This window comes from Amblyomma maculatum, chromosome 9 (genome assembly GCF_055883805.1).
Source record: "Amblyomma maculatum isolate TAMU_Amacu chromosome 9, ASM5588380v1, whole genome shotgun sequence".
In the NCBI taxonomy this organism is placed as follows: Eukaryota; Metazoa; Arthropoda; class Arachnida; order Ixodida; family Ixodidae; genus Amblyomma; species Amblyomma maculatum.
In genome coordinates this window covers 37874050-37886552 of record NC_139352.1, presented here as the reverse complement: position 1 = coordinate 37886552, position 12503 = coordinate 37874050, and the positions used below count along the sequence as shown (strand labels likewise).

Below are 12503 nucleotides of genomic sequence, written 5' to 3'. Positions count from 1 at the left end.
TGGCTTCTGCATCCTTTCCGGACGTCTCGAGTCGATTGTGCCTTTTTGCGATCGTGTTTATTTTAACGGCCCGCTCCTTTTTCAGGGACGCGAAGCGGTTCGCCACCAATGTTGAGGCTACTTTTAGCGCTTGGCGTCTGTGCTTTACCGATGGTGTGCGAGGCTGATAGGTAAAACCACCGGTGACAGGCTAACCCCCGCTGTTTTTCGGCGGGGACCAGTCCCAGCCTCGTACGTCCAAGAGCAGCCACCTCCTCCCGCCAGCTCAGACATCTAGAGACCATCTAATTTTATTACTCCACTACGACACCTCTTTCTCTCCAGATTTACTCCCCCCTTCCTCCCTTCTCTTACGGCGCGGTTCAAGTGCCGACAGAACGAGTATGACAGATACTGCGTCTTTTTTTCCGGTGAACAAATTATTATGTAGGCAGGCTTCGGTGCGCTCAGCGATAGTGCGCGTGAGATTTATTTATTTATTAAAATACCTCACAGGCTCCAATTGGAGTGTTATGTGAGGGGGGTTAGAAATGGGTGAGAAACAGAAGCAAGTAGATGATTATTTTAACATCGTTATCAAAACATTATCGTTATACAATGGCAAACCACAAGAGAACAAAATTTGAAAAGCACAGTTGAGAACACACTTCAGTAGCAACCCCAGGTGCTTGAAGTTACTCCACAGCCCTGACTAAGGCACCTGTTTCTCTCTCCGCACTTCCCTCCCACCTTCTTTCCTTCCCTTACAACGCGGTTCAGGTGTCTACAGAAATGTGACCGATACTGCGCCATTCTTTTCCTGTGAACCAACCATTATTATGCAGGCATTTGTGCAGTGCAGTAGTACATGTTATAGGTTCCCAAGTGGTCGAAATTACTCCCTAGACCTCTCCTCTGCAAGCCCTCAAGTGCCGAGGGTAAAATGAATAAATCATCATCATCATCAGCAGCCTGGCTATACCCACTGCAGGGCGAAGTCCTCTCCCATATTTCTGCAATTAACCGGTTCTGTGCTAGCTGCATCCACTTGACCCCTGCGAACTTCTTAACCTCATCCACCCACCTAACTTTCCGCCCCCTGCTATAAATAAATCAGGCACCTCTTTCTCTCTTTCCACTCTCACCTTCCTCTCTTTCCTTATAGGGTGGTCTAGGTGTCCAAGAAACCAGTGTGATGAATAAGGCGCCTTTCCTTTTCTGTGCAGCAACCTTTCAATGGCCAACACACTGCTATCTGAGCATTAAGCCTATGCTTGGTGCTCACCTTGACTATATAGCATGAGAATTTATTGGGTAGATACATATGCACAAAAACACACATTACTCACAGACCAAAGCACTATACAAAACCCATAGGGTCATATACATCATAAACTATTTTGTTATACTTTGCAGAAATGCATAGACCAAATTAATACTTTGTTAGTTCCTTGAAAGGCCGCTCAGAAATGCCAAGTGGGGCAGGTTATGTCTTCTATCTAGAACACATAGAAGCCTCAGAAACATCCTAACCTGGAGAAAATATTTGCCATTAATGGCCTAATGCAGTCTCATATAAACTCTTAAAAGAATTCAACGCCTGGATTTATATAAAATCCTGATCTAGGCCACATTCTTTGTGAGCGCCCCATATACAGTGAGGAAAGGCAGTTTCTATGCCGTGTGCTAGAACATCTAGATGGACGCCCATTGACTGAAATTAAGATTTTAGGTTTCTGGCTATGGCGGTCGTCTGCCGTGAAGGCCTCCGCTCCGCTTTATGAAAAGCGCAAGCCTAATCGAAAGACTATGATTTTGCTGTTATGTTACGTGATATGACTGACGTGATGTGACATGTCTGTGATGTGACTGTAGTAACTTGACCCATCCCTCTCTCACAACTTTTATATCCACCACTCACCCCTTTCCCCAGTGCAGGGTAGCAAACCGGTTTCTTTTACGGGTTAACCTCACTGCCTTTCCTCCTCATCTTCCTCCTCCTGATCTAGGAATATCAGACATTGAGCAGATATGGAGAAATCTATTCGAAGTCACATGTCTAATTCCTTATCTTTAGAACCAGACATATGGCTTCTGTCTGGCCAGGACTGGTCATAATTTGAGGTACCAGATCACATATGCTTAGATATGGCATATCTAGCCTCAAACCTGATATGCTCAAATCTGGATGCTGTCTAATTTGCCATGACTGATAAGACTTACATGACTTTCTCTGTATTGTACACATCTCAGCAAAATTTCTGCCCAGTTTTGACCTTCAAGCAGATGTGATATGCAGACAGATACACACCAGAATGCAGCTTTAATGACTAAGCTATACCTATAATTAGAGCATGTATCTTATACATTCATGATGGCCTTCTGGTGATGATGACAGCATAGAAATAAAAAGCAAATAATAAAATAAACTAAGAACAAGGAACAGAAAAGTATAAGTGGCGTAAAGCAAAATACAAATGCGGACTGATAACTGTTGGCCATCCACATGGATATCAAGTTTTTCCGCGCAATTTAACATGAACTCAAACTACTTGTAAGATATTAAAAACCGGGCAAACAAACACTTTATAACGCAGGTCGTCACTTCCCCTTTTCACTGCGAATTTCACTTAACTTTGTTCCTAACGACTGCAAAACAACCTTCTCTGAGTATTCCCATTCCCTCTTCGTGGCCAAGGTCTTGGTGTATGCTGAAAATAAAAGAACAATTTATTACAAGACTGATTATATAAGCATACAAGCCATTTCCATATCTTCTTTAGTGCTTCAGTCTATATTTCAGCCATATTATTCTATGCAAAGATGTGTCGAGTCATTCCGTAAAACTAAATGACCTGTAAGCACATTATAACTAATTGCTGCAAAAGTCTATATTTAAGCCTTGCTTAGAAGAACCTAATTGTCACTGAAATGAACAAAGAACAAAAGAATACTGCAACTGCAACAAGTACGAGATATAAGGTGGGTGCTTTGATTTATAAAGATGCACAATAACTTTCGTGGAATTGAAGTCTGTACTGCATATGTGCAAGTTTATTTAACAAACAATGATTAGTGATCACTAATTTGTGCAGATACTGCTGCAAGTAGTGCTAGAAATGCCCTGTTTTAATCTTCTGAACTGCCAATGAGCAATACAAGTAGTGACAGCCATATTTTGCGTTTCAGCTTTGATAGCCAATTATGACCACTGGATTCTTTAAAGTGCAATGCCATCATGAAGTACCTTCAACAAGCGTACTAGGCTTGTTCGGGTGAAAAGCTGTTGCCATAGCCCAGAATTGCAAACCGTAAGCCAGAAATGAGTTGGAAAAAAGACACAATTCTATCAAAGAAATTTATCACCATTGCTGTTTGAACTGCATAACAGGCAGGCATGTGGTGCACAACCCACGAAAGGTTGGTACCTAGCATGTTAGAGGGGCATCTAGTGAACGTGTTGTGGTGCACATGACTTACTAACCTATGTTTGGTATATGTACAAATACTACACTAATATTAATTTTAAACATTTTAAGGATTTGAACAAGAATAATATTTCTTAATGACTGCAGAATAAAAAGACAGTGTCAAAAGCACTATAATGCCTACTTTTAAAGTGAAACTTAACCTTCCTAATTTCGAAGCATTAATAAGTATTTCAATATATATATATATATATATAAATATAAGGATTGCATTGTGCCACTGCCACCACAATGCACTCTGAAAGTTTTTGCCCATCAGTACAACACATGAAGCGCCTTATGAGAAAGTCTATCAGTCACACAAGAGCTGTCTCAGCAGCAAAGTATTTAAAAGAATAATGGAAGGAGAATTTTTCGTTAACCAATTGATTATTCACAAAGTAAAGCCCCAGTCTTTAATTTAGTGTACTCAAACATCCCCGATGCTCCCAATTTTCTCATTTTACACTGACCAGAAGCATTTGTGACATTTCTGTAGCAAAAAAATAGCACAGATCGCTTTATTACCCCGCTTTCTTGCTGGTAAATAAGCAAGCATATCGCAATTACACAGTTAAAGCTCTATACATTGAAGCCGGTAAAATCAAAATTTTGCAACACTGAAATTTCTTTCCTGGCTTGCAGAGAACCTCCCCCACTTCACCCCCAAAACATTTTGCAGACCAGCATAACTGTCGTGGCAGTGGATCTTAAGTGAGTGAAGGGGACACCGCACCTGTATAATTTCGGTTTCATCATCATCGTCGCCCTAATGAACTGCGAGTCCCTGAATACACTGTTGATTTGACGGTGCACTCAGCAACATGGGAGGGAGCCGGGGAAAAGAATGCCGGCAGCAGCGGGCCACATTGGCTTTCCCAACTCGCTTTCTCCATGTCGGTGATAGCGGGAACAGTGCCCTCCATCGTACCAGATGAGCCAAAACTCAGTTCATGCTGTTCCGGGTCATCCACTTCTAGCTATAACAAGGTCATTGCTTTCAAAGCAACATTACGTCCAACCCAGGTGCATATCGATGCAAAGCGATGCAAGCACAGAGGGACCCGGAAGTGCTGCTTCCCATCGACTGCCAGTTAGCTTTACTGTGCGGACAGCTCGGACATAATGGCGCTTTAAAGCACTGACCATGTTATAGCTAGAAGTGGAGGAGGCTGTACATCATTGCTTCACACCGCAAGCATGAGCATGCTCATTTTTGTTCACGTGCGCGCAGCAGCGACTGAGAATTGACGTTGCCAAGCAGACACAAGAACCTGCCCTTCCAGTTTCTTTGCCGAGTTTGCTCCGTTCCTTCAAGTACAAGTAACGAGGCACATTTGGTGTTCACAGCGAGAGCTGCTTCTGCTTTTGCTCACTGCACATCGCGCAGACGCTCATGCCACCTACTAGTCTCCCCAACACTACATTTGCAAATATCACCCATACTGGCCCAGGTGGCACTGCAGGCGGTGCGCTCTTCCACCACCCACTCTTATATTGTCCATGCACTGCTGCCTCCTGAACGGTGCGTATACAATGCGGTGCACACTTTAGTATACATCCCACTCAACCTTTCAAGTGTGCGGCACAATTTTTTCATGGGTTTGTTTTGCACCTGCAACAAAATTTCACTACACTGAAAGTGTGGTAAAATTTACTTCGTTATAAAGGAGGAAAAAATACTTTGAGATTACAAAGTTGTGAAAGCCAAATACTTTGTTACATCGAGGATTTTGTTACATTGGAATTCGTTACATTGAAGTTTAACTGCGGCAATGAACTTTTTGAGACATCTAGTGAATGGTTTACAGATACTGTGAAAACTATACCACGGCAAGATGAGATGGAAAAATGAAATGTCCGAAGATATTCACGAGGTTGCATCGCTCTGTGTGGGAATGTTGTGCTGGCAAAATGAGCTAAAGTAAGTAGAGTGATTTCTGACTACTACTTGAAACAACCTGGAATGGCATAAAGTTACTGCAAATGGTTCTAATGCCATCAAGACACAAAGTTGAAGTGTTCAGTCATGCGGCAGAGGACTGCAACCAATATAGCGCTTGGCTGCTTCCGGCAAATGAGCACGTGCAGTGGGCGTTGTGAAATTGGTCTCTGGTGCTAGATGTGGGTAGATTATCACATACTTCCTGCTGCATCCTGCTATGTTTCATTTAAACCTCTTCAAATCATGTCCAATACACTAGATGACTACTGATTATTATGCCTTTGTATTATACGTTCAGTCCATTGAGCCAAATTAGGTATATTTAGGGGGTGTAAATAGTCACCACCTGCACCGTTCCATAAAGGTTTGCTTCTATGGTGGGCAAGCTTCAGAGCAATAGCTATAGCTTGCTTCATACGAATGATGAACCGCATAGCTACAACAACAGGACGCATATCATATAAGCATTTACAAATCCAGATTGCTCTTACAGCCAATACGATAAAATGATTAGTTTTATCAGTAACCGGAATATATGATGGTAAAATTACTAAGGATGCCTCGAAACACAAGGTGGGGCACCTGCATGAACTAACGCAGCAATAAGACAGCATCTAAGGAGTGGAGGAACTCACACAAAATAGCCCTGATCGCAGCTGGCTCTAGTGGTGGCCGTGGCTCATTAGGCCTATAACTGCCCTTGGCTCGATTGCCTTTCACCGAGCAAGTGACGAGAGCCCGCTCTGTAAATATGGCCGTCAACAGGCCACGGGCAATCGACGTTGCAGTCTTTGACTGCTGCTCAATGTTTTCGAGAGCCACCGCTTTCACAAAAACACCACATCCGGGCTCCAGCTCCACTACCTGCAAAAATAAAATGAAGTTATCAAAACGTTTGCACCAGAAAATGACATCTGGCCTTTTGAGTATAAATACACAAATACTAACTAGAGACAGTACGCACATAACAATCATGCCATTTTCCAATGCGGTCGGCAACATAAAACATCTTTGGCCGGTCAACGCCCTTATTGTAGCGAGAGCTAGATTGACAGCAAAGTCGCATTTTCACAGTGACGATGGCCACACCATGGTCGCACCGCTCCTTGCGCCGTTGCCTAGCAACCGCTGCCTCGCCATCTGGCATGGCATCAGGGACAGAAGCCGCGCCATCTGGCGTAATGTCAGAGAAGGAGGAGAGCCGAAGACAGCAGCAGGCGCATGTAGTGGCCCTGTATAAGAGGGTGCTGTGTGTAGGAGTTGCTGTGGCCAGAGATGGAGTGAGTCAGAGTCTGAAACAAGCCAAACTTAGCCGCGGAACGAAACCAGGCGAAGGCGACGAGTCGAAGAGACCGAAGGGGTACGCGCAGAACGTCTCAATAAGCAACGGCATGAAGATGCAGCTCGACGGGTCTGCCTAGCCTCTGAAAGTGCATTGACGACGGATGACAAGGACGTCTAACGCATCTCTCGCTATATATAACCTGGTATAGCTGAGCTGAGCCATAGTCAATTTCTTTTCTTTAAAGGGACAGAACCAGTGTTGCCAATTTAGCAGTTTTCTGGCTAAATTTAGCGGGTTTTTACATTATTTAGCGGGCGAAAGTCTTGTACTGCGGGAGTCGGAATTTTTAGCGGTTTTTAAGCCTTTCTGGCGATTTTTCGGTGCTTTTTGGTAGTTCCATAGATTTTATTTCTGAACCAGAAACGTGTCTTAAAATTCTAGTCGCGTCTGCGAGAAAACGTTACCACGTGAGCGCATGACGTCGCTGGGATGCCGCTTTGCTACAGTGGGGAACATTGGAACACACCATGACTCGATTTCTGCGGCACTTTTGAACCTAATCCTCGAACCTGCAGGGTAAATGCTGCTCAGACTACGAACTGCCACCAAATGTAGTTCAAAAGATCGGCACGATGGAGGCGTACGCTGCCAAAAGCGCAGGAAGCCCACCTGTACCTGGTACCAGCAGTACGAGTGGTCAGTCGCTTGCAGATGAAGCATATTTCTGTGATTGTGCCTGCAGTCAGGCAGGACTCAGCAGTGTCTAGTCAGTACTTTCCATTTCAGAAACTTAAAAAAAAAAGAATAGTTTTTAGAACTTTAACGTATATTATCATGTATGCAGCCTCTAGTCGATAAATAATATATCAACGATTTTTAGTCGGAAAAGAAAAAGTGCGTTCTTTCTTTTTATATTATTAGTTATATTTGTTTGCAAACTGAATAAAATGCACAAAAAATGAACTTTTTGGCACAAAAAATACATTTAGCGGTTTTTAGCGGGTTTTGGGAGTTCCTGTTGCGGGTTTTTTATTTTTGAGTTGGCAACACTGGACAGAACACTGGCCAAAATGTGTCATGAGATTACGGTGGAGATGAAAAGACCTTGCCTCACATAGTACAGATCGAGCACTACAATATCAACGAAAAGAGGCTTTACAATTTTAATTTGCCATTGAAAATCGCATAAAAAAACTGAGGCACTATCTAGCGGAGAAACCCTATTACTTTAGGTGTAGTACCCCACATGACTACATGTCAGCAAATATATAGCTGATTTTCGTAAGTGGACACTGTTCATTTTTCTTCTAGGAGTGCTTGTCATAATTTATTATATTTTGCTCTCTCCACTGCGTCCTTCAATAAAAGCCATCCCTTCATTCGCACCGCGAGAGGCATGCTTTCAGGTTTTGCCACTAGATGGTGCCACAGTGTTTGCGATTTCGTGAATGAAGCAATGAAGTACCCAGTAAAACTTTCGTCGACGAAACGCGCATTATTGCACCGTAACAGCCTTGAGCGTGAAGCTGAAAAGGACGTTACTCTATGCAAAAAATGACGAATTACTGCCTGGCAAGTGGAATTTATATTTGTTTTCTGTACGTATCTTTGTCAACCACCAGTCATCATCGCGATCACTGCTCAGGATTTCCAGCATTGGACTACATAAAAACGGGCGCATTCACTGATCGAAAAATTCTCGGTAAAAATTTTCTAGAGCGTTTCTACCAAAACCGTTATGGAATCGAACATTTTAGACATCATCTTCCCATTGCGTCGAAAAAAATTTTAGACCTAAATTCCAGTGTTCTGTCCCTTTAAGGGGCATCGAGGACAAGTTTAAGATAGCCTGCATTGACAAGGCAATGCGTTCTAGTAAAAAAAAAAAAAGCACTTTTACAAACAAGCAAGTTTTTATCAGCTACAAAGGACAAAAAAGTTAAATGTTGATGTAGCCACGATTGCCCACTTATCAAAAAATAAGTGAGTTCACGCAGATTTTGCAGCCTAGATCCAGGCACCCAGTGCTTGTCTGTATAAAGAGCCAAAGAAATTTTTGATCATAATTATCTCAGGCATAACTGCACCCTAAATGTAGTCAGGCACCAGTCATCGCCTGCACGTCGCCCGTCCATTGTCACGCACCGTTACCTTTTCGAATTCCTTTTTTCCCCGCGCAGCTGCAGACTGGAACGGCCTTCCAGGTGACATCGCTGTTATCACCTGCTCATCCAAGTTTCTTGAAAATGTCAAAAAATATCTACAATAACTATGTTTTTATAATGTTTCCCACCCCTTATGTAACACCCCTTCCTGGGGCCTTTAAGGAAATAAAATGAAATGAAATGAAATGAGACAAAGGTCAGCACACCCAGAAAGGGCTAGAGAAATGGTTTTAGAGAAACAATTTTTTACTGCACGCAATCACTCAATGGAGTATTGTCAGCCGAGTTCCTCTCAGTGGTTAAACTGCTCCTGCAGCGTGGTGACAAAGCCCAGAAGTTGGGTGCAATGTTGTAGATCATTATTCTAAGCCTGATTGTTGCATATGCTGGGCATGTACGTGGCAAGCCACAGTTTTACACAACTACCTTGCACTCTTTTCCAGCTTGACATTTTCCTATTGTCAAAGAAAATTGGGCAAGTTGGTGTGTTTGAGTGAATGACTGCCACATTGCAACTAGCGTGAATAAAAAAAAAGGAGTATGGGCAGCGACATAAAGGAGCACATCCTGTTGTCCTGTCGGTTCCTATAATTTTTTTTTTTTTATGCCAGTTGCAATTTGCAGTTATCTGCTGATGTTAAGGAGGGAAGCAACATATTCAGACCATATGTATCTAAGGTGTTGCACCTGTTTGGCATTAAAAAGGTCGGGCCGCCGAGGTGAAGGGCTTTTGCTATGCACAGAAGCTTAGTTCTCCAAATTGTCTTTAGTATCCTGTGAATCATAATGATACCGCAAGCGTCCAGCACATAATCTGATAATGTTGGCACAGCAGCCCTTCCATTCAGGTCCCCATAGAGCATGACATCCAGTATAATATGGCCTTTCCTTGCTGCCCAAAAATGGGGAACTGTGTATGCTGGTTCGCTGTGTCCTGGTTTTGTTTCAGTAAGCATATCTGTATACATACATATTTTCTGTAGGACAAACCAGAGTTTGTAATTAAACAGTTGTGGAAAGATTCCTCACTGGCCACAGTGACTTCACAGGCCATAAAGAAATGTGAGCTAGTTGCTTTATAAGTCGAAGCAGAATGCCAAAGCTAAAAAAAAATCAAATTCTGACGATCACGAGCCACATCGTCTTTTTTTTTTTTTTTTTTTTTTTTGCAGGAATGTGCCACACAGGTGTGGGAAAAATGAGACACTAAAAGAAAATATCCTTTTCTTTGCATAAGCTTAAATCGGAAGAGCATCTCAACAAGGAGGATGTGTAGGGCAGTTCATTACCAATGTTTCACTGCAATATTCAGTAACTCTTTAGTCATGTACACAAATCTGTACAGTAATAATTTTTTTCCAGCGCACAGAGATGTGATTTGCATGAATTGTACCCCATGAAATATTTTACTATCCCCATTATGCATGCATTGCAGCATGCCAATTGATGATTCCTGTACAGACCGGACAGTCTGTACAGGAATCATATTGATTATATCCTTTGCCGGCAGAGATGGAGAAGCACTATACAAGCAGTAAAAACAAGGCCTAGGGCCGATTGTGGCACCGATCATCAGCTTCTTGCTGCCAAATTTAAGCTTCAATTGAGGAAAACACAGAAAACTAGTAGGCCTTTCAGGTATGATCTGGATCAAATTCCATCAGAATATGTTGTGGAAGTGAGGAATCGATTTCAAGAATTAGATCTATAAGAGCGAGAGCCTGAAGAGTTGTGGGCTGATGTTCTTGATATAATACAAGAAGTTGCTACTAAGGTAGTTCCAAAGAAAAAGATATGCAAGAAAGCAAACTGGTTGTCTGAAGAGGTTTTCCAAATAGCTGAGGAAAGGAGGATGGCAAAAGTGCAAAAGTTATGGGTGAAAGAGAAAGATACAAGGTCCTCAATGCAGATTTTCAGAGAATAGCAAGGAGAGATATGAATGCCTTCCTGAAGACACAGTGTCAAGCAGTTGAGGACAACAGCCAATTGATCAACACAAGAGCTCTGTATAAGACAATCAAAAGATATCAAAGGAAGCTTCTGCGCTAAGCTGGGCGTGATAAAGGACAACCGAGGCAGGGACCTCACTGAAGCATCAGAGATAAAGAAGATGTGGCGAGAATACAATGAAAAACTGTACAAGAAGGACCCGGATGTGCAAACCCAACATAAGACGGTTGTGATCACTGATCTCGAGCCGGGCATCCTGAAGAGTGAAGTTGAATGGGCCTTAGCCAGCCTTGCTAAGAACAAAGCTAGCGGAATTGATGGCATTCCAGCTGAGTTGCTTCAAAACCTTAACGATGACGCTGTTAACGTTCTGTATACATTTTGTCAGCAAATTTGGACAACCCTGCAGTGGCCACAGGATTGGAGGAGGTCAGTTTACATCCGCTTTAAAAGGAACGCAGTGCCAAAGATTGTTTCAACTACCGCACGATCGCACTTATTTCCCATGCTAGCAAGGTGATGTTGAAAATCCTCCAAGGTAGGCTGCAGCAGTATGTAGATCGGGAGCTTCCGGACGTGCAAGCTGGGTTTTGTAATGGAAGAGGAACTAGAGATAAGATTACCAACCTTCGCTGGATCATGGAAAAGGCAAGAGAGTTCCAGAAACCCATCTACTTCTGCTTTATTTATTATGCGAAAGCGTTTGACTGCGTAGATCACAGCAGATTGTGGCAAGCTCTCTAAGAGATGAGAATTCCAAATCACCTCATCTGTCTCCTCTGGAACTTGTATGAAGGACAAGAGGCCACAGTCAGAACTAGGCATGGTCTTACTGATTGGTTCCCGATTGAGAAAGGAGTGAGACAAGGCTGCATACTGTCGCCCCGCCTATTTAACCTATATGCTGAGTGCATCATGAGGAAGGCCGGTCTGGACGAGTCTTCAGCTGGAGTGAAGATTGCTGGAAAACGTATCAACAACCTTAGATATGCGGATGATACCACTTTAATGGCAGAAAATGAAGTGGAACTCAAGAGACTTCTGATGCGCATACAAGAAGAGAGTGAGAAGTCTGGGCTTAAACTGAACATTAAAAAGACAAAGACCATGGCATCTTGCCCTATCAAGTCCTGGAGCATCAAGAGACAAGAAGTGGAAGCCATGACAGATTTTCTATTCTTGGGCTCCAAGATTACCCCGGAAGGTGACTGCAGCCATGAAATTAGGAGACGCCTGCTTTTGGGAAAGAGAGCCATGGCTAGCATTGACCACCTAGTTAAAAGCAGAGACATCAGACTGCCAACCAAGATCCATATAACTCGTGCTATGGTCTTTTCAGTAGTGAAGTATGGATGCGATAGTTGGACTGTGAAAAAGGCTGACCGTCGAAGGATTGACGCGCTTGAACTGTGGTGCTGGCGGAGACTCTTGAGAGTTCCTTGGACTGCCAGAAGATCAAATCAGTCGATATTGTCGACCATAAACCCTGACTGCTCATTGGAGGGTCAAATTCTAAAGTTAAAGCTTAGCTACTTTGGTCACCTGATGAGAAGAGAAGAGTCGCTGGAGAAAGCTTTGATGTTGATGTTGGAAAGGTTTAGGGTTACCGGAGAAGGGGAAGGTAGCGAACGCGATGGTTAGATGGCATCCTCGAGGTGCAGTGACAGACCGTAAAGTGTGGCGTGATATGGTCCATAGGGTCACGAAGAGTT

The 12503-nt window shown here is 43.1% G+C and overlaps 1 long non-coding RNA gene across 1 annotated transcript in view; it reads right to left on the bottom strand.

Annotated features, from left to right (window-relative positions):
* Positions 1 to 237: 237 nt before the first annotated feature.
* LOC146178871 (uncharacterized) overlaps positions 238 to 12503 on the bottom strand; it is a 28135-nt gene continuing 15869 nt past the window's right edge. Inside the window, exons 3-4 of the long non-coding RNA XR_014700665.1 lie at positions 6027 to 6255; positions 238 to 2690 (exon numbers count right to left, since the gene is read on the bottom strand). This is a non-coding gene — a long non-coding RNA (uncharacterized LOC146178871). The remainder of the gene's footprint in view (positions 2691 to 6026; positions 6256 to 12503) is intronic.